The 24679-nt window shown below is 39.0% G+C and overlaps 2 non-coding genes across 2 annotated transcripts; both read right to left on the minus strand.

Moving 5' to 3' along the window:
* Positions 1-7660: 7660 nt before the first annotated feature.
* Positions 7661-7768, minus strand: LOC112788660 (small nucleolar RNA R71). The gene has a single exon (XR_003196017.1). It is a non-coding gene; the product is annotated as a small nucleolar RNA R71 (small nucleolar RNA).
* Positions 7769-16862: 9094 nt separating this feature from the next.
* LOC112787681 (small nucleolar RNA R71) lies at positions 16863-16970 on the minus strand. Its single transcript, XR_003195080.1, has one exon. It is a non-coding gene; the product is annotated as a small nucleolar RNA R71 (small nucleolar RNA).
* Between the last annotated feature and the right edge of the window lie 7709 nt (positions 16971-24679).

A 24679-nucleotide genomic window follows, 5' to 3' on the forward strand; every position in this document is an offset into this window, starting at 1 on the left:
TTGGGCATTGAACGCCCAATCTCCACCCTTTTCTAGCGTTGGACGCCAGAGAGGTGCTTCCTCTAGGGTGTTCTGGTTTTTGTTCTGCATTATTCTGTCATTATTTAAACACATTTCATGATCACTAATCATTGAAAAGCAAGTTAATTAAAACTAAATATGAAAAAAAAACTAATTAAAACATGAATAATTGGAAAAATAGAAAATACTATGCTATTAATCATTGGGTTGCCTCCCAACAAGCGCTTATTTTAATGTCTTTAACTGGACTTCACTGTACTTAACTTAGTAGTAGTGTTGAGCCTCCTGTCTCAATATCTCCTTCAAGGTAATGCTTGACTCTCTGTCCATTGAGAGTGAACCTGTTGTCCGGGTCTTTACCTTGAAGTTCTATGTGTCCATAAGGTGATACACTAGTAATCACATATGGTCCCTTCCAGTGGGATTTGAGTTTCCCAGGAAATAATTTGAGTCTTGAGTTGAAGAGCAGGAGCTTTTGTCCTTGTTCAAAAACTCTGGAAGATATCTTCCTGTCATGCCACCTTTTTGCTCTTTCTTTACAGATTTTTGCATTTTCAAATGCAGCTAGTCGGAATTCATCCAACTCATTTAGTTCGAGTAGCCATTTTTCTCCGGCTACTTTAGTATCAAGGTTGAGGAATCTAGTTACCCAATAGGCCTTGTGTTCTGGTTCCACTGGCAAATGATAGGATTTCCCATACACCAGTTGATATGGTGATATTCCAATGGGGGTTTTGAAAGCTATTCTATATGCCCACAGAGCATCATTATGCTTTCTAGCCCAATCCTTTCTAGTGGCACTTACTGTCCTCTCTAGGATTCGCTTTAGTTCTCTATTTGAAACTTCATCTTGCCCATTTGTTTGGGGATGATATGGTGTTGCCACTTTATGGCGAACTCCATAACGGCTTAAGACAAAATTAAGCTGTTTGTTGTAGAAATGAGTACCTCCATCACTACTTAGTGTTCGAGGGACACTAAATCTGCTGAAGATATTCTTTTGGAGGAACTTCATCACTACTCCGGTGTCAATAGTTGGTGATGCTATTGCTTCAACCCATTTAGACACATAGTCTACTGCCACAAGGATGTAGGTGTTTGAGTATAAAGGTGGAAAGGGTCCCAAGAAGTCTATACCCCATACATCAAACAGCTCAATCTCTAGGATCCCTTGCTGAGGCATGTCGTGACCATGAGAGAGATTACCAACCCTTTCCCAACTATCACAGTTACGGACAAACTCTCTAGAGTCCTTAAAGAGTGTGGGCCAGTAGAAGCCACTTTGGATAACCTTGGTGGCTATCCGCTCACCTCCAAAGTGTCCTTCATAGTCTGAGCCATGACAATGCCATAGGATTCTCTGTGCCTCTTTTTCAGACACACAGCATCAGATTATTCCATCCGAGCATCTTTTAAAGAGATATGATTCATCCCATAAGTAGTACTTTGTGTCATGCATGAGTTTTTGGGCTTGCTGCCTGTTGTATTCTTTGGGAATGAATCTTATAGCCTTGTAATTTGAAATGTCTACAAACCAAGATACTATCCGGATGGCAAAGAGTTGCTCATCTGGAAAGGTCTCAGATATCTCAGTGGAAGGAGGAGAAGTCCCTGCCACTGGCTCAATCCGAGACAAGTGATCAGCTATTTGGTTTTTTGTACCCTTTCTGTCTCTAATTTCTATATCAAACTCTTGTAGGAGCAATACCCATCTTATGAGCCTAGGTTTAGAATCCTGCTTAGTTAGTAGATATTTTAGAGCAGCGTGGTTGATGAGCGGATAATTTATACGCTTTTTGGCATTGTTTTTAGTATGTTTTTAGTAGAATCTAGTTACTTTTAGGGATGTTTTCATTAGTTTTTATGTTAAATTCACATTTCTGGACTTCACTATGAGTTTGTGTGTTTTTCTGTGATTTCAGGTATTTTCTGGCTGAAATTGAGGGACTTGAGCAAAAATCAGATTCAGAGGTTGAAGAAGGACTACTGATGCTGTTGGATTCTGACTTCCCTGCACTCAAAATGGATTTTCTGGAGCTACAGAACTCAAAAAGGCGCGCTTCCAATTGCATTGGAAAGTAGACATCCAGGCTTTCCAGCAATATATAATAGTCCATACTTTGCCCAAGTTTAGATGACGCAAACTGGCGTTCAACGCCAGCTCTCTGTCCAATTCTGGCGTCCAGCGCCAGAAACAAGTTGCAAAGTGGAGTTCAACGCCCAAACTGGCACAAAAGCTGGCGTTCAACTCCAAGAATGACCTCTCCACGTGTAGACTTCACGCTCAGCCCAAGCACACACCAAGTGGGCCCCGAAAGTGGATTTATGCATCAATTACTTACTTCTGTAAACCCTAGTGACTAGTTTATTATAAATAGAACTTTTTATCATTGTATTCGTAGTCTTGGTTACTCCGGTTCCCCTCTGGGGCCGAGACCAATGAACTCCATTATCACTTATGTATTTTCAATGGTAGAGTTTCTGCACTCTATAGATTAAGATGTGGAGCTCTGCTGTTCCTCACGGATTAATGCAAAGTACTACTGTTTTCTATTCAATTCAACTTATTCAGTTTCTAAGATATTCATTCGCACTTCAACCTGAATGTGATGAACGTGACAATCATCATCATTCCCTATGAACGCGTGCCTGACAACCACTTCCGTTATACATTAGATTGAATGAGTATCTCTTAGATCTCTTAATCAGAATCTTCGTGGTATAAGCTAGATTGATGGCGGCATTCATGAGAGTCCGGAAAGTCTAAACCTTGTCCGTGGTATTCCGAGTAGGACTCTGGGATTGAATGACTGTGACGAACTCCAAACTCACGAGTGCTGGGCGTAGTGACAGATGCAAAAGGATAGTAAATTCTATTCCAGTATGATCGAGAACCTCCAAGATGATTAGCCATGAAGTGACAGCGCATCGGACCATTTTCACAGAGAGGAATAGGATGCAACCAACGACAAGGGTGATGCCTCCAGACGATTAGCCGTGCTGTGACAGAGCATTTGGACCATTTTCCCGAGAGGATTGAAAGTAGCCATTGGCACCGGTGACATCCTTACATAAAGCCAGCCATAGAAAGGAGTAAGACGGATTGGATGAAGACAGCAGAAAAGCAGAGGTTTAGAGGAATGAATGCATCTCCATACGCTTATCTGAAATTGTCACCAATGATTTACATAAGTATTTCTATCCTTATTTTAGTATTAATTTCGAAAACTCCATAACTATTTTATATCCGCCTGACTGAGATTTACAAGGTGACCATAGCTTGCTTCATACCAACAATCTCCGTGGGATCGACCCTTACTCACGTAAGGTTTATTACTTGGACGACCCAGTACACTTGCTGGTTAGTTATGCGAAGTTGTGAAGATATGTTTAGACCATGGTTTTGTGCATCCGTTTTTGGTGCCATTGCCTGGGAATCAATTTCGAACAATAATTCACAACCTGAGTAACAATTTCGCATACCAAGTTTTTGGCGCCGTTGCTGGGGATTGTTCGAGTTTGAACAACTGACGGTTCATCTTGTTGCTCAGATTAGGTAATTTTCTTTTTGTTTTATTTTCAAAATTTTCAAAAAAATCTTTCAAAAAAATTTTTCTCCTTTGTTTTCGAAAAAATTTTAAAAATAAATATTTTCAAAAAATATTTTTCTTCAAAATTTTTAAGAATGAATTCTAGTGTTTCATGATGATTTGTTGAATCTTGGCTGGCTGTAAGCCATGTCTAATCTTTTGGACTGGGGTTTCAACTTATCATCACAAGAGCTTGTTGATTCTCACACACTTAGTTGTTCTATACATGGAAGGTATCAACAGCATACTAAAGCTTGGTTGGCTATTAAGCCATGCCTGACCCTTTGATTGGAGCTTTAGACTAAAGAGCATAAGATTCCTGGAATTCATATTAAAAATTTTGGAATCCTTATTTTTCTTTTTCAAAATGATTTTCGAAAAATTAAAAGAAAATACAAAAAAATTTACAAAATCATAAAAAATCAAAAAAATATTTCATGTTTCTTGTTTGAGTCTTGAGTCAAGTTGAAAGTTTGGTGTCAATTGCATATTCATCTTGCATTTTTCGAAAATTCATGCATTCATAGTGTTCTTCATGATCTTCAAGTTGTTCTTGTTAAGTCTTCTTGTTTGATCTTGATGTTTTCATGTTTTGTGTCTTTTCTTGTTTTTCATATGCATTCTTGCCTTCATAGAGTCTAAGCATTAAAGAATTCTAAGTTTGGTGTCTTGCATGTTTTCTTTGCATAAAAAATTTTTCAAAAATGTGTTCTAGATGTTCATCATGATCTTCATAGTGTTCTTGGTGTTCATCTTGACATTCATAAGCATTCTTGCATGCATTCATTGTTTTGATCCATAACTTTCATGCATTGCATCATTTTTCTTGTTTTTCTCTCTCATCATAAAAATTCAAAAATAAAAAAATATCTTTCCCTTTTTCTCTCTTAAAATTTCGAAAATTAGATTTGACTTTTTCAAAAATTTTTAAAATCTAGTTGTTTTTATGAGTCAAATCAAATTTTCAATTTAAAAAAAATCTTATCTTTTTCAAAATCTATTTCAAAAATCAAATCTTTTTTTCAATTTTTTTAGTTATTTTTGAAAATTTTAAAAATATTTTTCAAAAATCTTTTTCTTAATTTTACATCATATTTTCGAAAATAACATCATCAATTAATGTTTTGATTCAAAAATTTCAAGTTTATTACTTACTTGTTAAGAAAGATTCAAACTTTTAGTTCTAGAATCATATCTTGTGATTTCTTGTGAATCAAGTCATTAATTGAGATTTTTAAAAATCAAATCTTTTTCAAAAACTAATTTCTATCATATCTTTTCAAAAATATCTTCTTATCTTACCTTTTTCAAAAAAGTGATTGCAAAATATCTTTTCTAACTTCCTAACTTCTTATCTTTTCAAAAATTTGTTTCAACTAACTAACTAAATTTTTGTTTGTTTCTTATCTTTTTCAAAACCACCTAACTAACTCTCTCTCTCTAATTTTTGAAAATATCTCCCTATTTTTCAAAAATTCTTTTTAATTAATTAATTATTTTAACTTTTGATTTTAAACTTTTCAAAAAAAAATTACTAACCTTTTGATGTGTATTTTCGGAAAACGAATTCCAAACACACAAATCTAACCGGCAAGTGCACCGGATCGCATCAAGTAATAATAACTCACGTGAGTGAGGTCGATCCCACAAGGATTGAAGGATTGAGCAATTTTAGTTTAGTGGTTGATTTAGTCAAGCGAATCAAGATTTGGTTGAGTGATTTATGATTAACAGAATTTAAATTGCATGGAAAATAAAGGGAATGGGTAATTTGCATGAAATTAAAGAGAACAGAAAATTAAAGTGCTGAATCTTAAAGAGCAAGAAATTTAATGGCAGAAGCTTAGAACGCAAGAAATGTAAATTGCAGAATCTTAAAGTGCAAGAAATGTAAATTGCTTGAATTATAAAGGGAATTGGGAAGTGGATTTGCAGAAGTTAAACAAGGAAAAGTAAAATTGCAATAAACAGAAAAGTAGAAGAGGAATTGAATTAAACCGGATCTAAAACGGAAATGTAAATGAACATGAAAAGCGTTAAACAGAGAAGGTAAAATGACAATTCAGATCTCAGGGGTCAAGAGACTAGAAAACTAAGTCTAGATCTCATTACCTTCCTTGATCCAACAAGAACAATTGCAGAGGAAATAGAGAAAAGTAAATTGCAGAAAGAGTAGAAGAAGAAGCAATGAACAGAAATTGAAATTCAATTATGCAGTAAATAAAACAGAGAGATCTCAGGATGAGATTGAAACATAATTCCTTCAATTCTCCAACCCAAGATCCAAGACAAATGTAAATGAAATTGAAAACAAGAAAACTAAGAGAAGGAAAATTCAATTCTCCTTCCCCGAGACTCAGAAACTCAAAGTAACTCAAAACCAAAAGCTCTCCCAAAATCACTCTGTAAAAACTCAAAACAGAAAAGCTCCCCGAAAACTTAAATCGTAAGCTATTTATACACTTTCTTCAAATGGTCTTCAAGCCTTGAATTGGGCCTTTGCTCTTGATGGAATTGGGTTGATAAAAGCCTCTGTTGATTGCACTTGGAGTTGGAGAGAAACCCATTGTGAATCGGGACATAAAGCACAAAAGCTTAAGTCAAAGTTTGAGGCAAACTTTGGCTCAAGCTTTTCATATCAGCCACCCCCTTTTGCTGCTATCCATGTTTGAGCTAAAGTTTGAGGTCAAACTTTAAGCCAAACGTGGATCCACTTGTGTGCATGTGTGGCACCAACGTTTGCCAAAAAGCTTAAGGCAAACGTTGGCGCAAGCTTTTCTCCTCCAGGGTGTTGATGTGTGGCGTCAACGTTTGCCAAAAAGCTTGAGGCAAACGTTGGCGCAAGCTTTTCTCCTCCAGGGTGTTGGTGTGTGGTGCCAACGTTTGCCAAAAAGCTTGAGGCAAACGTTGGCGCAACCTTTTGCTCCATCCAGGGTGAATTCAACTCTTCCAAAAGTTTGAGCTAAAGTTTGAGGCAAGCTTTTGCTCAAGCTTTTTATTCTCTCTTGCTCCTTGCCCTTTCTTCTTTCTTCAACCTTTTCACCTATCATCAATCAACTAAACACATCAAAGCTATGCTCAAAATCATGAGTTTGTTACTCTTTCATAATATATGACAATTATAGCACAAAATCTCATGAAATTACATTAATTCATCCATGGTTGATTGAATCAAAGGAAACATGAAATTCTACCCGATTGGCTTACTTATGGCTCAAGAAAGTGCATAAAATCAATTGAAAACAAAAGAAAAAGACTAGTGAAACTAGGCTAAGATGACTTGTTATCACCTTTTTCAAAAATTATTTTCGAAAATCCTCTCCCTCTCTCATCTTATTCTATTTATTTATTCATCTACTAACATCTCTTCCTCACATCACTCACCAAATTCAAACCCCCTCTTCTATCTGTGTTCGAATTTTTTTCTTCTTTTCTTCTTCTACTAACAATAAGGAACCTCTTTACTGTGACATAGAGGATTCCTCTTCTTTTCTTTTTCTCTTCTCTTTCTTATGAGAAGGGACAAAGAAAAAGGCATTCTTGTTGAAGCTGATCCAGAACCTGAAAGGACTCTGAAGAGAAAACTAAGAGAAGCTAAATTACAACAATCCAGAGACAACCTTATTGAAAATTTCGAACAAGTAAAGGAGATGGCAGCCGAACCCAACAACAATAATGCAAGGAGAATGCTTGGTGACTTTACTGCACCTAATTCCAATTTACATGGAAGAAGCATCTCCATTCCTACCATTGGAGCAAACAATTTTGAGCTGAAACCTCAGTTAGTTTCTCTGATGCAGCAGAACTGCAAGTTTCACGGACTTTCATCTGAAGATCCTTTTCAGTTCTTAACTGAATTCTTGCAGATCTGTGATACTGTTAAGACTAATGAAGTAGATCCTGAAGTCTACAGGCTCATGCTTTTCCCTTTTGCTGTAAGAGACAGAGCTAGAATATGGTTGGACTCTCAACCCAAAGACAGCCTGAACTCTTGTGATAAGCTGGTCACAACTTTCTTAGCCAAGTTCTTTCCTCCTCAAAAGCTGAGCAAGCTTAGAGCTGATGTTCAAACCTTTAGACAGAAAGAAGGTGAATCCCTCTATGAAGCTTGGGAAAGATACAAGCAGTTGACCAAAAAGTGTCCTTCTGACATGCTTTCAGAATGGACCATCCGGGATATATTCTATGATGGTTTATCTGAGCTATCAAAGATGTCATTGGATACTTCTGCAGGTGGATCAATTCACCTAAAGAAAATGCCTGCAGAAGCTCAAGAACTCATTGACATGGTTGCTAATAACCAGTTTATGTACACTTCTGAGAGGAATCCTTTGAGTAATGGGACGCCTATGAAGAAGGGAGTTCTTGAAATTGATACTCTGAATGCCATACTGGCTCAGAACAAAATATTGACTCAGCAAGTCAATATGATTTCTCAGAGTCAGAATGGAATGCAAGCAGCATCCAACAGTACTCAAGAGGCATCTTCTGAGGAAGAAACTTATGATCCTGAGAACCCTGCAATAGCAGAGTTAAAATACATGGGTGAACCATATGGAAACACCTACAATCCATCATGGAGAAATCACCCAAACCTCTCCTGGAAGGATCAAAAGCCTCAACAAGGCTTTAATAATGGTGGAAGAAACAGGTTTAGCAATAGCAAGCCTTTTCCATCATCCACTCAGCAACAGACAGAGAATTCTGAGCAGAATCCATCTAGCTTAGCAAATTTAGTCTCTGATCTATCTCAGGCCACTGTGAGTTTCATGAATGAAACAAGGTCTTCCATTAGAAATTTGGAAGCACAAGTGGGCCAGCTGAGTAAAAGGATCACTGAAATCCCTCCTAGTACTCTCCCAAGCAATATAGAAGAGAATCCAAAAGGAGAGTGCAAGGCCATTGAATTAATTACCATGGCCGAACCCACAAGAGAGGAGAAGGACGTGAATCCCAAGGAGGAAGGCCTCCTGGGACGTCCAGTGATCAATAAGGAGCTTCCCTCTGAGGAACCTAAGGAATCTGAGACTCATCTAGAGACCATAGAGATTCTATTGAACCTCCTTATGCCATTCATGAGATCTGATGAGTATTCCTCTTCTGAAGAGAATGAGGATGTTACTGAAGAGTAAGCTGCCAAGTTCCTTGGTGCAATCATGAAGCTAAATGCCAAATTATTTGGTATTGAAACTTGGGAAGTTGAACCTCCCTTGTTCACCAATGAACTAAGTGATCTGGATCAAATGACATTGCCTCAGAAGAGACAGGATCCTGAAAAGTTCATAATACCTTGTACCATAGGCACCATGATCTTTAAGGCTCTGTGTGACCTTGGTTCAGGAATAAACCTCATGCACCTCTCTGTAATAGAGAAACTGGGAATCTATGGGGTGCAAGCTGCTAAAATCTCATTAGGGATGGCAGACAATTCAAGAAAACAGGCTTATGGACAAGTAGAGGACGTGTTAGTAAAGGTTGAAGGCCTTTACATCCCTGCTGATTTCATAGTCCTGGATACTGGAAAGGAAGAGGATGAATCCATCATCCTAGGAAGACCTTTCCTAGCCACAGCAAGAGCTGTGATTGATGTGGACAGAGGAGAATTGATCCTTTAATTAAATAAGGACAACCTTGTGTTTACAACTCAAGGATCTCTCTCTGCATCCATGGAGAGGAAGCAGAAAAAGCTTCTCTCAAAGCAGAGTCAACCAAAGCCCCCACAGTCAAACTCTAAGTTTGGTGTTGGGAGGCCACAACCAAACTCTAAGTTTGGTGTCAAACCCCCATATCCAAACTCTAAGTTTGGTGTTGGGAGGTCTCAACAAAGCTCTGCACATCTGTGAGGCTCCATGAGAGCCCACTGTCAAGCTATTGACATTAAAGAAGCGCCTGTTGGGAGGCAACCCAATGTTTATTTATCTAATTTTATTTTTGTTTTTCATGTTTTCTTAGGTTCATGATCATGTGGAGTCACAAAATAAACGAAAAATTCAGAAACAGAATCAAAAACAGCGAAAGAAAAATCACACCCTGGAGGAAGCACCTGTCTTGCGTTCAACGCCAGAACAGAGCATGGTTCTGGCGCTGAACGCCCAAAATGGGCAGTATCTGGGCGCTGAACGCCCAAGATGGGCAGCATCTGGGCGCTAAACGCCAGAATTGCACCTTGGAGAAGAGCTGGCGCTGAATGCCCAGAACAAGCATGGTTCTGGCGTTCAACGCCAGAAATGGGCAACAAATGGGCGTTGAACGCCCAAAATGGGCACCAACCTGGCGCTAAACGCCCAGAGTTGTGTGCAAGGGCATTTTACATGCCTAATTTGGTGCAAGGTTGTAAATCCTTGAACACCTCAGGATCTGTGGACCCCATAGGATCATCTCAGGATCTGTGGACCCCACAGGATTATCTCAGGATCTGTGGACCCCACAGGATCCCCACCTACCTCCACTCATTCTCTTCTCTCTTCTCAATCATCCTCTATTCCCAATAAACACTCTTCCCCAAAACCCTTCACCTATCACCTCCATCTCTCTTCCCTATTAACCCTTCACCACTCACATCCACCCACTCTTCCCCATAAACCTACCCAATAAACTCCACCTAACTTCAAAATTCAAATCAATTTCCCACCCAAACCCACCCATATGGGCGAACCTTAACCCCCCCTCCCTTCCCTATATAAAGCCTTCCATTCTTCCTCATTTTCACACAACACAACCCTCTCTTCTCTTCTTGGCCGAAACACACCTCCCCCCTCTTCTCCATCTTTTCTTCTTCTTCTTCATCTAATTCTTTATTTTCTTGCTCGAGGGCGAGCAATATTCTAAGTTTGGTGTGGTAAAAGCATAAGCTTTTTGTTTTTCCATTACCATTGATGGAACCTAAGACCGGAGAATCCTCTAGAAAAGGGAAAGGGAAGACAAAAACTTCCACCTCCGAGTCATGGGAGATGGAAAGATTCATCTCCAAAGCTCATCAAGACCACTTCTATGATGTTGTGGCCAAGAAGAAGGTGATCCCCGAGGTCCCTTTCAAACTCAAAAGAAATGAGTATCCGGAGATCCGACATGAAATTCAAAGAAGAGGTTGGGAAGTTCTAACAAATCCCATCCAACAAGTCGGCATCCTAATGATTCAAGAGTTCTATGCCAATGCATGGATCACCAAGAACCATGATCAAAGTAAGAACCCGGATCCAAAGAACTATGTTACAATGGTTCGGGGGAAATACTTGGATTTTAGTCCGGAAAATGTGAGGTTGGCGTTTAACTTGCCTATGATGCAAGGAGATGAACGCCCCTACACTAGAAGGGTCAACTTTAATCAAAGATTGGACCAAGTCCTCATGGACATATGTGTGGAAGGAGCTCAATGGAAGATTGACTCCAAAGGCAAGCCAGTTCAACTAAGAAGATTGGACCTCAAGCCTGTGGCTAGAGGATGGTTGGAGTTCATCCAACGCTCCATCATCCCCACTAGCAACTGATCTGAAGTTACTGTGGATCGGGCCATCATGATCCATAGCATCATGATTGGAGAAGAAGTAGAGGTTCATGAAGTCATCTCCCTTGAACTCTACAAAATAGCCGAAAAGCCCTCTCCTGGGGCAAGGCTAGCTTTTCCTCATCTTATCTGCCATCTATGTTACTCAGCTGGAGCTTCCATAGAAGGAGACATTCCCATTGAGGAAGAAAAGCCCATCACTAAGAAAAAGATGGAGCAAGCAAGAGAGCCCATTCATGGAGCTCAAGAGGCGTAGGAAGCTCATCACCATGAGATCCCGGAGATGCCTCAAATGCATTTTCCTCCACAAAACTATTGGGAGCAATTCAACACCTCCCTAGAAGAATTAAGTTCCAACATGGGACAATTAAGGGTGGAACATCAAGAGCACTCCATCATCCTTCATGAAATTAGAGAAGATCAAAAAGCAATGAGGGAGGAGCAACAAAGACAAGGAAGAGACATAGAAGTGCTCAAGGACATCATTGGTTCCTCAAGAAGGAAACGCCACCATCACTAAGGTGGATTCATTCCTTGTTCTTATTTCTTCTGTTTTTCATTTTCTCTATGTTAAGTGCTTATCTATGTTTGTGTCTTCATTACATGATCATTAGTAGTTAGTAACTTTGTCTTAAAGTTATGAATGTCCTATGAATCCATCACCTCTCTTAAATGAAAAATGTTTTAATTCAAAAGAACAAGAAGTACATGAATTTTGAATTTATCTTTGAACTTAGTTTAATTATATTAATGTGGTGACAATGCCTCTTGTTTTCTGAATGTATGCTTAACCAGTGCATATGTCTTTTGAAGTTGTTGTTTAAGATTGTTAAATATGTTGTCTCTTGAAAGAATGATGACAAGGAGACATGTTAGTTGATAATCTGAAAAATCATAAAAATGATTCTTGAAGCAAGAAAAAGCAGCAAAGAACAAAGCTTGCAGAAAAAAAAAGAAAAAAAAATAGGCGAAAAAAATAGAAAGAAAAAGCAAGCAGAAAAAGCCAAAAGCTCTTAAAACCAAGAGGCAAGAGCAAAAAGCCAATAACCCTTAAAATCAAAAGGCAAGGTTAAATAAAGAGGATCCCAAGGCTTTGAGCATCAGTGGATAGGAGGGCCTACAGGAATAAAATCCTGGTCTAAGCGGCTAAACCAAGCTGTCCCTAACCATGTGCTTGTGGCGTGTAGTTGTCAAGTGAAAACTTGAGACTGAGCGGTTAAAGTCAAGGTCCAAAGCAAAAAAAAGAGTGTGCTTAAGAACCCTGGACACCTCTAATTGGGGACTTTAGCAAAGCTGAGTCACAATCTGAAAAGGTTCACCCAATTATGTGTCTGTGGCATTTATGTATCCGGTGGTAATATTGGAAAATAAAGTACTTAGGGCCAAGGCCAAGACTCATAAAATAGCTGTGTTCAAGAATCATCATACTAAACTAGGAGAATCAATAACACTATCTGAACTCTGAGTTCCTATAGATGCCAATCATTCTGAACCTCAGTGGATAAAGTGAGATGCCAGAACTATGCAAGAGGCAGAAAGCTATAAGTCCCGCTCATTTGATTGGAGCTATGTTTTATTGATAGTTTGGAATTTATAGTATATTCTCTTCTTTTTATCCTATTTGATTTTTAGTTGCTTGGGGACAAGCAACAATTTAAGTTTGGTGTTGTGATGAGCGAATAATTTATACGCTTTTTGGCATTGTTTTTAGTATGTTTTTAGTAGGATCTAGTTACTTTTAGGGATGTTTTCATTAGTTTTTATGTTAAATTCACATTTCTGGACTTCACTATGAGTTTGTGTATTTTTCTGTGATTTCAGGTATTTTCTGGCTGAAATTGAGGGACTTGAGCAAAAATCAGATTCAGAGGTTGAAGAAGGACTGCTGATGCTATTGGATTCTGACCTCCCTGCACTCAAAATAGATTTTCTGGAGCTACAGAACTCAAAATGGCGCGCTTCCAATTGCATTGGAAAGTAGACATCCAGGGCTTTCCAGAAATATATAATAGTCCATACTTTGCCCAAGTTTAAACGACACAAACTGGCGTTCAACGCCAGCTCTCTGTCCAATTCTGGCGTCCAGCGCCAGAAACAAGTTGCAAAGTGGAGTTCAACGCCCAAACTGGCACAAAAGCTGGCATTCAATTCCAAGAATGACCTCTCCACGTGTAGACTTCAAGCTCAGCCCAAGCACACACCAAATGGGCCCCGGAAGTGGATTTATGCATCAATTACTTACTTCTGTAAACCCTAGTGACTAGTTTATTATAAATAGAACTTTTTATCATTGTATTCGTAGTCTTGGTTACTCCGGTTCCCCTCTGGGGCCGAGACCAATGATCTCCATTATCACTTATGTATTTTCAATGGTAGAGTTTCTGCACTCCATAGATTAAGGTGTGGAGCTCTGCTGTTCCTCACGGATTAATGCAAAGTACTACTGTTTTCTATTCAATTCAACTTATTCAGTTTCTAAGATATTCAATCGCACTTTAACCTGAATGTTATGAACGTGACAATCATCATCATTCCCTATGAACGCGTGCTTGAAAACCACTTCCGTTCTACATTAGCTTGAATGAGTATCTCTTAGATCTCTTATTCAGAATCTTCGTGGTATAAGCTAGATTGATGGCGGCATTCATGAGAGTCCGGAAAGTCTAAACCTTGTCCGTGGTATTCCGAGTAGGCCTCTGGGATTGAATGACTGTGACGAACTCCAAACTCGCGAGTGCTGGGCGTAGTGACGGACGCAAAAGGATAGTAAATTCTATTCCAGTATGATCGAGAACCTCCAAGATGATTAGCCATGCAGTGACAGCGCATCGGACCATTTGCACAGAGAGGAATAGGATGCAACCAACAACAAGGGTGATGCCTCCAGACGATTAGCCGTGCTGTGACAGAGCATTTGGACCATTTTCCCGAGAGGATTGAAAGTAGCCATTAACACCGGTGACATCCTTACATAAAGCCAGCCATAGAAAGGAGTAAGACGGATTGGATGAAGACAGCAGGAAAGCAGAGGTTCAGAGGAATGAATGCATCTCCATACGCTTATCTGAAATTCTCACCAATGATTTACATAAGTATTTCTATCCTTATTTTAGTATTAATTTCGAAAACTCCATAACTATTTTATATCCGCCTGACTGAGATTTACAAGGTGACCATAGCTTGCTTCATACCAACAATCTCCGTGGGATCGACCCTTACTCACGTAAGGTTTATTACTTGGACGACCCAGTGCACTTGCTGGTTAGTTATGCGAAGTTGTGAAGATATGTTTAGACCATGGTTTTGTGCATCCGTTTTTGGTGCCATCGCCAGGGAATCAATTTCGAACAATAATTCACAACCTGAGTAACAATTTCGCATACCAAGTTTTTGGAGCCGTTGCCGGGGATTGTTCGAGTTTGAACAACTGACGGTTCATTCTGTTGCTCAGATTAGGTAATTTTCTTCTTATTTTGTTTTCAAAAAGTTTTCAAAAATATTTCAAAAATTTTCCTTTTGTTTTCGAAAAATTTTTCCAAAAAAAAAAATTAATAATTTAATAATAAAATAAAATAAAATAAGAATGTTTTCAAAAATATTTTTTTCTTCAGAATTTTTAAGAATGAATTCTAGTGTTTCATGAAGCATGTTGAAGCCTGGCTGGCTGTAGGGTATGTCAGGCGTGTCATGTTTGAGTTACATACTAAAGCTTGGCTGGCTATTAAGCCATGCCTGACCCTTTGATTGGAGCTTTGGACTAAAGAGCATAAGATTCCTGGAATTCATATTAAAAATTTTGGGATCCTTATTTTTCTTTTTCAAAATGATTTTCGAAAAACATTAAAAGAAAAAATAAAAAAAAATTAGAAAATCATAAAAATCAAAAATATTTTTTGTGTTTCTTGTTTGATTCTTGAGTCATGTTATAAGTTTGGTGTCAATTGCATGTTCATTTTACATTTTTCGAAAAAAATTCATGCATTCATAGTGTTCTTCATGATCTTCAAGTTGTTCTTGGTAAGTCTTCTTGTTTGATCTTTGCATTTGCATGTTTTGTGTCTTTTCTTGTTTTTCATATGCATTCCTGAATTCTTTATGTCTAAGCATTAAATAATTCTAAGTTTGGTGTCTTGCATGTTTTCTTTGCATTAAAAATTTTTCAAAAATGTGTTCTTGATGTTCATCTTGATCTTCATAGTGTTCTTGGTGTTCATCTTGACATTCATAGCATTCTTGCGTGCATTCATTATATTGATCCATAACTTTCATGCATTGCAACATTTTTCTTGTTTTTCTCTCTCATCATAAAAATTCAAAAATCAAAAAAATATCTTTCCTTTTTTCTCTCTTAAAATTTCGAAAATTAGATTTGACTTTTTCAAAAATTTTTAAAATCTAGTTGTTTTTATGAGTCAAATCAAATTTTCAATTTGAAAATCTTATCTTTTTCAAAATCTTTTTCAAAAATCAAATCTTTTTCAAATTTCTTAGTTATTTTCGAAAATTCCAAAAAATTTTTCAAAAATCTTTTTCTTATTACATAATTTTCGAAAATAACACCATCAATTAATGTTTTGATTCAAAAATTTCAAGTTTATTACTTACTTGTTAAGAAAGATTCAAACTTTAAGTTCTAGAATCATATCTTGTGATTTCTTGTGAATCAAGGCATTAATTGAGATTTTTAAAAATCAAATCTTTTTCAAAAACTAATTTCTATCATATCTTTTCAAAAATATCTTCTTATCTTACCTTTTTCAAAAAAGTGATTGCAAAATATCTTTTCTAACTTCCTAACTTCTTATCTTTTCAAAAATTTGTTTCAACTAACTAACTAACTTTTTGTTTGTTTCTTATCTTTTTCAAAACCACCTAACTAACTTTCTCTCTCTAATTTTCGAAAATATCTCCCTCTTTTTCAAAAATTCTTTTTACTTAATTAATTATTTTAGCTTTTGATTTTAAACTTTTCAAAAAAAATTACTAACCTTTTTCAAAAATTATTTTCGAAAATTCTCTCCCTCTCTCATCTTATTCTATTTATTTATTCATCTACTAACATCTCTTCCTCACATCACTCACCAAATTCGAACCCCCTCTTCTATCTGTGTTCGAATTTTTTTCTTCTTTTCTTCTTCTACTAACAATAAGGAACCTCTTTACTGTGACATAGAGGATTCCTCTTCTTTTCTTTTTCTCTTCTCTTTCTTATGAGAAGGGACAAAGAAAAAGGCATTCTTGTTGAAGCTGATCCAGAACCTGAAAGGACTCTGAAGAGAAAACTAAGAGAAGCTCAATTACAACAATCCAGAGACAACCTTATTGAAAATTTCGAACAAGTAAAGGAGATGGCAGCCAAACCCAACAATAATAATGCAAGGAGAATGTTTGGTGACTTTACTGCACCTAATTCCAATTTACATGGAAGAAGCATCTCCATTCCTACCATTGGAGCAAACAATTTTGAGCTAAAACCTCAGTTAGTTTCTCTGATGCAGCAGAACTGCAAGTTTCACGGACTTTCATCTGAAGATCCTTTTCAGTTCTTAACTGAATTCTTACAGATCTGTGATACTGTTAAGACTAATGAAGTAGATCCTGAAGTCTACAGGCTCATGCTTTTCCCTTTTGCTGTAAGAGACAGAGCTAGAATATGGTTGGACTCTCAACCCAAAGACAGCCTGAACACTTGGGATAAGCTGGTCATGGCTTTCTTAGCCAAGTTCTTTCCTCCTCAAAAGCTGAGCAAGCTTAGAGCTGATGTTCAAACCTTCAGACAGAAAGAAGGTGAATCCCTCTATGAAGCTTGGGAAAGATACAAGCAGCTGACCAAAAAGTGTCCTTCTGACATGCTTTTAGAATGGACCATCCTGGATATATTCTATGATGGTTTATCTGAGTTATCAAAGATGTCATTGGATACTTCTACAGGTGGATCCATTCACCTAAAGAAAACGCCTGCAGAAGCTCAAGAACTCATTGACATGGTTGCTAATAACCAGTTCATGTACACTTCTGAGAGGAATCCTGTGAGTAATGGGACGCCTATGAAGAAGGGAGTTCTTGAAATTGATACTCTGAATGCCATACTGGCTCAGAATAAAATATTGACTCAGCAAGTTAATATGATTTGTCAGAGTCTGAATGGAATGCAAGCTGCATCCAACAGTACTCAAGAGGCATCTTCTGAAGAAGAAGCTTATGATCCTGAAAACCCTGCAATAGCAGAGGTAAATTATATGGGTGAACCTTATGGAAACACCTATAACCCATCATGGAGAAATCATCCAAATTTCTCATGGAAGGATCAAAAGCCTCAACAAGACTTTAATAATGGTGGAAAAAACAGGTTTAACAATAGTAAACCTTTTCCATCATCCACTCAGTAATAGACAGAGAACTCTGAACAAAATACCTCTAATTTAGCAAACTTAGTCTTTGATCTATCTAAGGCCACTGTGAGTTTCATGAATGAAACAAGGTCATCCATTAGAAATTTGGAGGCACAAGTGGGCCAGCTGAGTAAAAGGATCACTGAAATCCCTCCTAGTACTCTCCCAAGCAATACAGAAGAGAATCCAAAAGGAGAGTGCAAGGCCATTGAATTAATTACCATGGCCGAACCCACAAGAGAGGAGAAGGACGTGAATCCCAAGGAGGAAGACCTCCTGGGACGTCCAGTGATCAATAAGGAGCTCCCCTCTGAGGAACCTAAGGAATCTGAGACTCATCTAGAGACCATAGAGATTCCATTGAACCTCCTTATGCCATTCATGAGCTCTGATGAGTATTCCTCTTCTGAAGAGAATGAGGATGTTACTGAAGAGCAAGCCGCCAAATTCATTGGTGCAATCATGAAGCTAAATGACAAATTATTTGGTATTAAAACTTGGGAAGACGAACCTCCCTTGTTCACCAATGAACCAAGTGATCTGGATCAACTGACATTGCCTCAGAAGAGACAGGATCCTGGAAAGTTCATAATACCTTGTACCATAGGCACCATGATCTTTAAGGCTCTGTGTGACCTTGGTTCAGGAATAAACCTCATGCCCCTCTCTGTAATAAAGAAACTAGGAATCTATGGGGTGCAAGCTGCTAAAATTTCATTAGAGATGGCAGACAATTCAAGAAAACAGGCTTATGGACAAGTAGAGGACGTGTTAGTGAAGGTTGAAGCCCTTTACATCCCAAATGATTTCATAGTCTTGGATACTGGAAAGGAAGAGGATGAATCCATCATCCTAGGAAGGCCTTTCCTAGCCACAGCAAGAGCTGTGATTGATGTGGACAGAGGAGAATTGATCCTTCAAATAAATGAGGACAACCTTGTGTTTACAACTCAAGGATCTCTCTCTGCATCCATGGAGAGGAAGCATAAAGAGCTTCTCTCAAAGCAGAGTCAAACAAAGCCCCCACAGTCAAACTCTAAGTTTGGTGTTGGGAGGCCACAACCAAACTCAAAGTTTGGTGTCAAACCCCCATATCCAAACTCTAAGTTTGGTGTTGGGAGGTCTCAACAAAGCTCTGCACATCTGTGAGGCTCCATGAGAGCCCACTGTCAAGCTATTGACCTTAAAGAAGCGCTTGTTGGGAGGCAACCCAATGTTTATTTATCTAATTTTCATTGTTTTTCATATTTTATTAGGTTCATGATCATGTGGAATCATAAAATAAATATAAAAATTGAAAACGGAATCAAAAATAGCAGAAGAAAAATCACACCCTGGAGGAAGACCTTACTAGCGTTTAAACGCCAGTAAGAAGCATGTTTTGGGCGTTCAATACCAGAACAGAGCATGGTTCTGGCGCTGAACGCCAGAAATGGGCAGCATCTGGGCGTTTGAACGCCAGAAATGCACCCTGGAGAAGAGCTGGAGCTGAACGCCCAGAACAAGCATGGTTCTGGCGTTCAACGCCAGAAATGGGCAACAAATGGGCGTTCAACGCCCAGAACAAGCACCAATCTGGCGCTGAACGCCCAGAGTTGTGTGCAAGAGCATTTTGCATGCCCAATTTGGTGCAAGGTTGTAAATCCTTGAACACCTCAGGATCTGTGGACCCCACAGGATCATCTCAGGATCTGTGGATCCCACAGGATCCCCACCTACCTCCACTCACTCTCTTCTCTCTTCTAAATCATCCTCTATTCCCAATAAACACTCTTCCCCAAAACCCTTCACCTATCACCTCCATCTCTCTTCCCTATTAACCCTTCACCACTCACATCCACCCACACTTCCCCATAAACCTACCCAATAAACTCCACCTACCTTTAAAATTCAAATTAATTTCCCACCCAAACCCACCCATATGGGCGAACCTTAACCCCCCTCCCTTCCCTATATAAAGCCTTCCATTCTTCCTCATTTTCACACAACACAACCCTCTCTTCTCTTCTTGGCCGAAACACACCTCCCCCCTCTTCTCCATCTTTTCTTCTTCTTCTTCATCTAATTCTTTATTTTCTTGCTCGAGGGCGAGCAATATTCTAAGTTTGGTGTGGTAAAAGCATAAGCTTTTTGTTTTTCCATTACCATTGATGGCACCTAAGACCGGAGAATCCTCTAGAAAAGGGAAAGGGAAGACAAAAACTTCCACCTCCGAGTCATGGGAGATGGAAAGATTCATCTCCAAAACTCATCAAGACCACTTCTATGATGTTGTGACCAAGAAGAAGGTGATCCCCGAGGTCCCTTTCAAACTCAAAAGAAATGAGTATCCAGAGATCCGACATGAAATTCAAAGAAGAGGTTGGGAAGTTCTAACAAATCCCATCCAACAAGTTGGCATCCTAATGGTTCAAGAGTTCTATGCCAATGCATGGATCACCAAGAACCATGATCAAAGTAAGAACCCGGATCCAAAGAACTATGTTACAATGGTTCGGGGGAAATACTTGGATTTTAGTCCGGAAAATGTGAGGTTGGCGTTTAACTTGCCTATGATGCAAGGAGATGAACGCCCCTACACTAGAAGGGTCAACTTTAATCAAAGGTTGGACCAAGTCCTCATGGACATATGTGTGGAAGGAGCTCAATGGAAGATTAACTCCAAAGGCAAGCCAGTTCAACTAAGAAGATTGGACCTCAAGCCTGTAGCTAGAGGATGGTTGGAGTTCATCCAACGCTCCATCATCCCCACTAGCAACCGATCTGAAGTTACTGTGGATCGGGCCATCATGATCCATAGCATCATGATTGGAGAAGAAGTAGAGGTTCATGAAGTCATCTCCCTTGAACTCTACAAAATAGCCGAAAAGCCCTCTCCTAGGGCAAGGCTAGCTTTTCCTCATCTTATTTGCCATCTATGTTACTCAGCTGGAGCTTCCATAGAAGGAGACATTCACATTGAGGAAGAGAAGCCCATCACTAAGAAAAAGATGGAGCAAGCAAGAGAGCCCATTCATAGAGCTCAAGAGGCACAGGAAGCTCATCACCATGAGATCCCGGAGATGCCTCATATGCATTTTCCTCCACAAAACTATTGGGAGCAAATCAACACCTCCATAGGAGAATTAAGTTCCAACATGGGACAACTAAGGGTGGAACATCAAGAGCACTCCATCATCCTTCATGAAATAAGAGAAGATCAAAAAGCAATGAGGAAGGAGCAACAAAGAGAAGGAAGGGACATAGAAGAGCTCAAAGACGTCATTGGTTCCTCAAGAAGGAAACGTCACCATCACTAAGGTGGACTCATTCCTTGTTCTTACATTCTCTGTTTTTCGTTTTCTCTATGTTAAGTGCTTATCTATGTTTGTGTCTTATTACATGATCATTAGTAGTTAGTAACTATGTCTTAAAGTTATGAATGTCCTATGAATCCATCACCTCTCTTAAATGAAAAATGTTTTAATTCAAAAGAACAAGAAGTACATGAGTTTCGAATTTATCCTTGAACTTAGTTTAATTATATTGATGTGGTGATAATGCTTCTTGTTTTCTGAATAAATGCTTGAATAGTGCATATGTCTTTTGAAGTTGTTGTTTAAGAATGTTAAATATGTTGGCTCTTGAAAGAATGATGACAAGGAGACATGTTATTTGATAATCTGAAAAATAAAAACGATTCTTGAAGCAAGAAAAAGCAGCAAAGAACAAAGCTTGCAGAAAAAAAAAGAGAAAAAAAATAGGCGAAAAAAAATAGAAAGAAAAAGCAAGCAGAAAAAGCCAAAAGCACTTAAAACCAAGAGGCAAGAGCAAAAAGCCAATAACCCTTAAAACCAAAAGGCAAGGGTAAGTAAAGAGGATCCCAAGGCTTTGAGCATCAGTGGATAGGAGGGCCTAAAGGAATAAAATCCTGGCCTAAGCGGCTAAACCAAGATGTCCCTAACCATGTGCTTGTGGCGTGTAGGTGTCAAGTGAAAACTTGAGACTGAGTGGTTAAAGTCAAGGTCCAAAGCAAAAAAAAAAAAAAAAGACTGTGCTTAAGAACCCTGGACACCTCTAATTGGGGACTTTAGCAAGGCTGAGTCACAATCTGAAAGGGTTCACCCAATTATGTGTCTGTGGCATTTATGTATCCGGTGGTAATACTGGAAAACAAAGTGCCTAGGGCCACGGCCAAGACTCATAAAATAGCTGTGTTCAAGAATCATCATACTGAACTAGGAGAATCAATAACACTATCTGAACTCTGAGTTCCTATAGATGCCAATCAGTCTGAACTTCAATGGATAAAGTGAGATGCCAAAACTATTCAAGAGGCAAAAAGCTATAAGTCCCGCTCATTTAATTGGAGCTATGTTTCATTGATAGTTTGGAATTTATAGTATGGTTGATGGAGGCTGAGTGCCTTGTGTATTGGAAGGGGGGTTATTAGCTTGCTTTTGAGGGATGTTATCAGTATGTGATTGACCACCTTTGTTTGGGCGTTCAACGCCCTTGTTGCTACCCTCTTCCTGGTGTTCAACGCCAGAAACATCATCCCCTCTTGGGCGTTCAACGCCAAGGTTGCTGCCCCCTTTTGGGCATTTAACGCCAGGGATGAATACCCCTTCTTCGCGTTGAACACCAATGACATTCCTCTTTGGGTGTTCAACGCCCTCAGAGATGTCTTAGACAGCAGTCTGGTGTTCCTCTGTTATCATTTCTTCCTTTGATCTTTTGTTGTACTGAGGTTGGGTGTTTAAGGATTTCCCACTCCTCAGTTGAATAACCCGGCATTCTTCTGTTATCTGCTTAGATAACTGTTGCCTTGTTTGAGTCATTTGGGCTTCTACATTCCTGTTGGAAGCCTGAGTTTCTCGCAAAGCCTCTTGCAATTTCAGTAGTTGCTGGGCAAGGGCATGGAGTTGTTTAGTCAATGGGTCATCCTGTTCTGGAGGGTCATGTTCAGTAGATATTGCCTTAACCTCTCCTTTCATAGAAGTCTCAGCAGCTGAGTACAGATGCTGATTAGTGGCAACTGTCTCAATAAGCTCGTGAGCCTCCTCAATGGTCTTTCTCATATGTATGGAACCATCAGCAAAGTGGTCCAAGGACATTTTAGCCATGTCTGAAAGTCCATAGTAAAAGATGTCTAGCTGTACCCATTTTGAAAATATTTAAGTGGTATATTTTCTTAGCGTCCTTCTATACCTCTCCCAGGCATCATGAAGAGATTCATTGCTCTCTTGTTTGAAAACTTAGATCTCCAGCTTTAGCTGGGTTAACTTTCTTGGAGGGAAGAATTGATTTAAAAACTTGTCTACTAACTATTTCCATGTTTTCAGGCTAGATTTACGCTGGTGGTGCACGAAATTGTGATGTCCAGGCTCAAACTATTCCTGGCACGTGAGCAACTTGGTACGCGTAATCGTGGTTACACATTCATAATTTGTCACAACTTCGATACAACTAACCAGCAAGTGCACTGGGTTGTCCAAGTAATACTTTACGTGAGTAAGGGTCGAATCCCACGGAGATTGTTGGTATGAAGCAAGCTATGGTCACCTTGTAAATCTCAGTCAGGCAGATATAAAGTGATAATGGTGTTTTCGAATATTATATAATAAAATAGGGATAGAGATACTTATGTAACTCATTGGTAGGAATTTCAGATAAGCGAATGGAGATGCTTTTCGTTCCTCTGAACCTCTGCTTTCCTGCTATCTTCATCCAATCAGTCTCACTCCTTTCCATGGCTGGCTTTATGTGATACATTACCACTGTCAATGGCTACTTTCGGTCATCTCTCGGGAAAATGATCCAATGCCCTGTCACGGCACGGCTAATCGTCTGGAGGCATCACCCTTGCCAATGGCTTCATCTTATCCTCTCAGTGAATAATATGCTCACGCACCCTGTCACGGCACGGCTATTCATCTGTCGGTTCTCGATCATGCTGGAATAGGATTTACTATCCTTTTGCGTCTGTCACTAACGCCCTGCAATCGCGAGTTTGGAGCTCGTCACAGTCATTCATTCATCGAATCCTACTCGGAATACCACAGACAAGGTTTAGACTTTCCGGATTCTCTTGAATGCCGCCATCATTCTAGCTTACGCCACGAAGATTCTGGTTAAGAGATCTAAGAGATATTCATTCTAGCTTATTTCATGTAGAACGGAAGTGTTTGTCAGGCACGTGTTCATAGAGGAGATGGTGATGAGCGTCACACATAATCATCACCTTCTTCACGTTCTTGGGTGCGAATGGATATCTTAGAAGCGAAATAAGATGAATTGAATAGAAAACAGTAGTACTTGCATTAATCTTTGAGGAACAACAGAGCTCCACACCTTAATCTATGGAGTGTAGAAACTCTACCGTTGAAAATACATAAGTGAAGGTCCAGGCATGGCCGAGATGGCCAGCCCCCAAAACGTGATCAAAGGATCATAAGGTAATCCAAAGATGTCTAATACAATAGTAAAAGGTCCTATTTATAATAAACTAGCTACTAGGGTTTACATGAGTAAGTAATTGATGTATAAATCCACTTCCTGGGCCTACTTGGTGTGTGTTTGGGCTGAGCCTGAGTGTTGCACGTGTAGAGGTCCTTCTTGGAGTTGAACGCCAGCTTTTGTGCCAGTTTGGGCGTTCAACTCTGGTTTTGGCTCCTTTTCTGGCGCTGGACGCCAGATTTGGGTAGAAAGCTGGCGTTGAACGCCAGTTTACATCGTCTATTCTTGGTCAAAGTATGGATTATTATATATTTATGGAAAGCCCTGGATGTCTACTTTCCAACGCAATTGAAAGCGCGCCATTTCGTGTTTTGTTGCTCCAGAAAATCTACTTTGAGTGCAGGGAGGTCAGAATCCAACAGCATCAGCAGTCCTTCTTCAACCTCTGAATCAGATTTTTGCTCAAGTCCCTCAATTTCAGCCAGAAAATACCTGAAATCATAGAAAAACACACAAACTCATAGTAAAGTCCAGAAATGTGAATTTAACATAAAAACTAATGAAAACATCCCTAAAAGTAACTAGATTCTACTAAAAGCATACTAAAAACAATGCCAATAAGCGTATAAATTATCCGCTCATCACAACACCAAACTTAAATTGTTGCTTGTCCCCAAGAACCTGAAAATCAAATAGGATAAAAAGAAGAGAATATACTATAAATTCCAAACTAT

This window comes from Arachis hypogaea, chromosome 20 (genome assembly GCF_003086295.3).
Source record: "Arachis hypogaea cultivar Tifrunner chromosome 20, arahy.Tifrunner.gnm2.J5K5, whole genome shotgun sequence".
Lineage (NCBI taxonomy): Eukaryota > Viridiplantae > Streptophyta > Magnoliopsida > Fabales > Fabaceae > Arachis > Arachis hypogaea.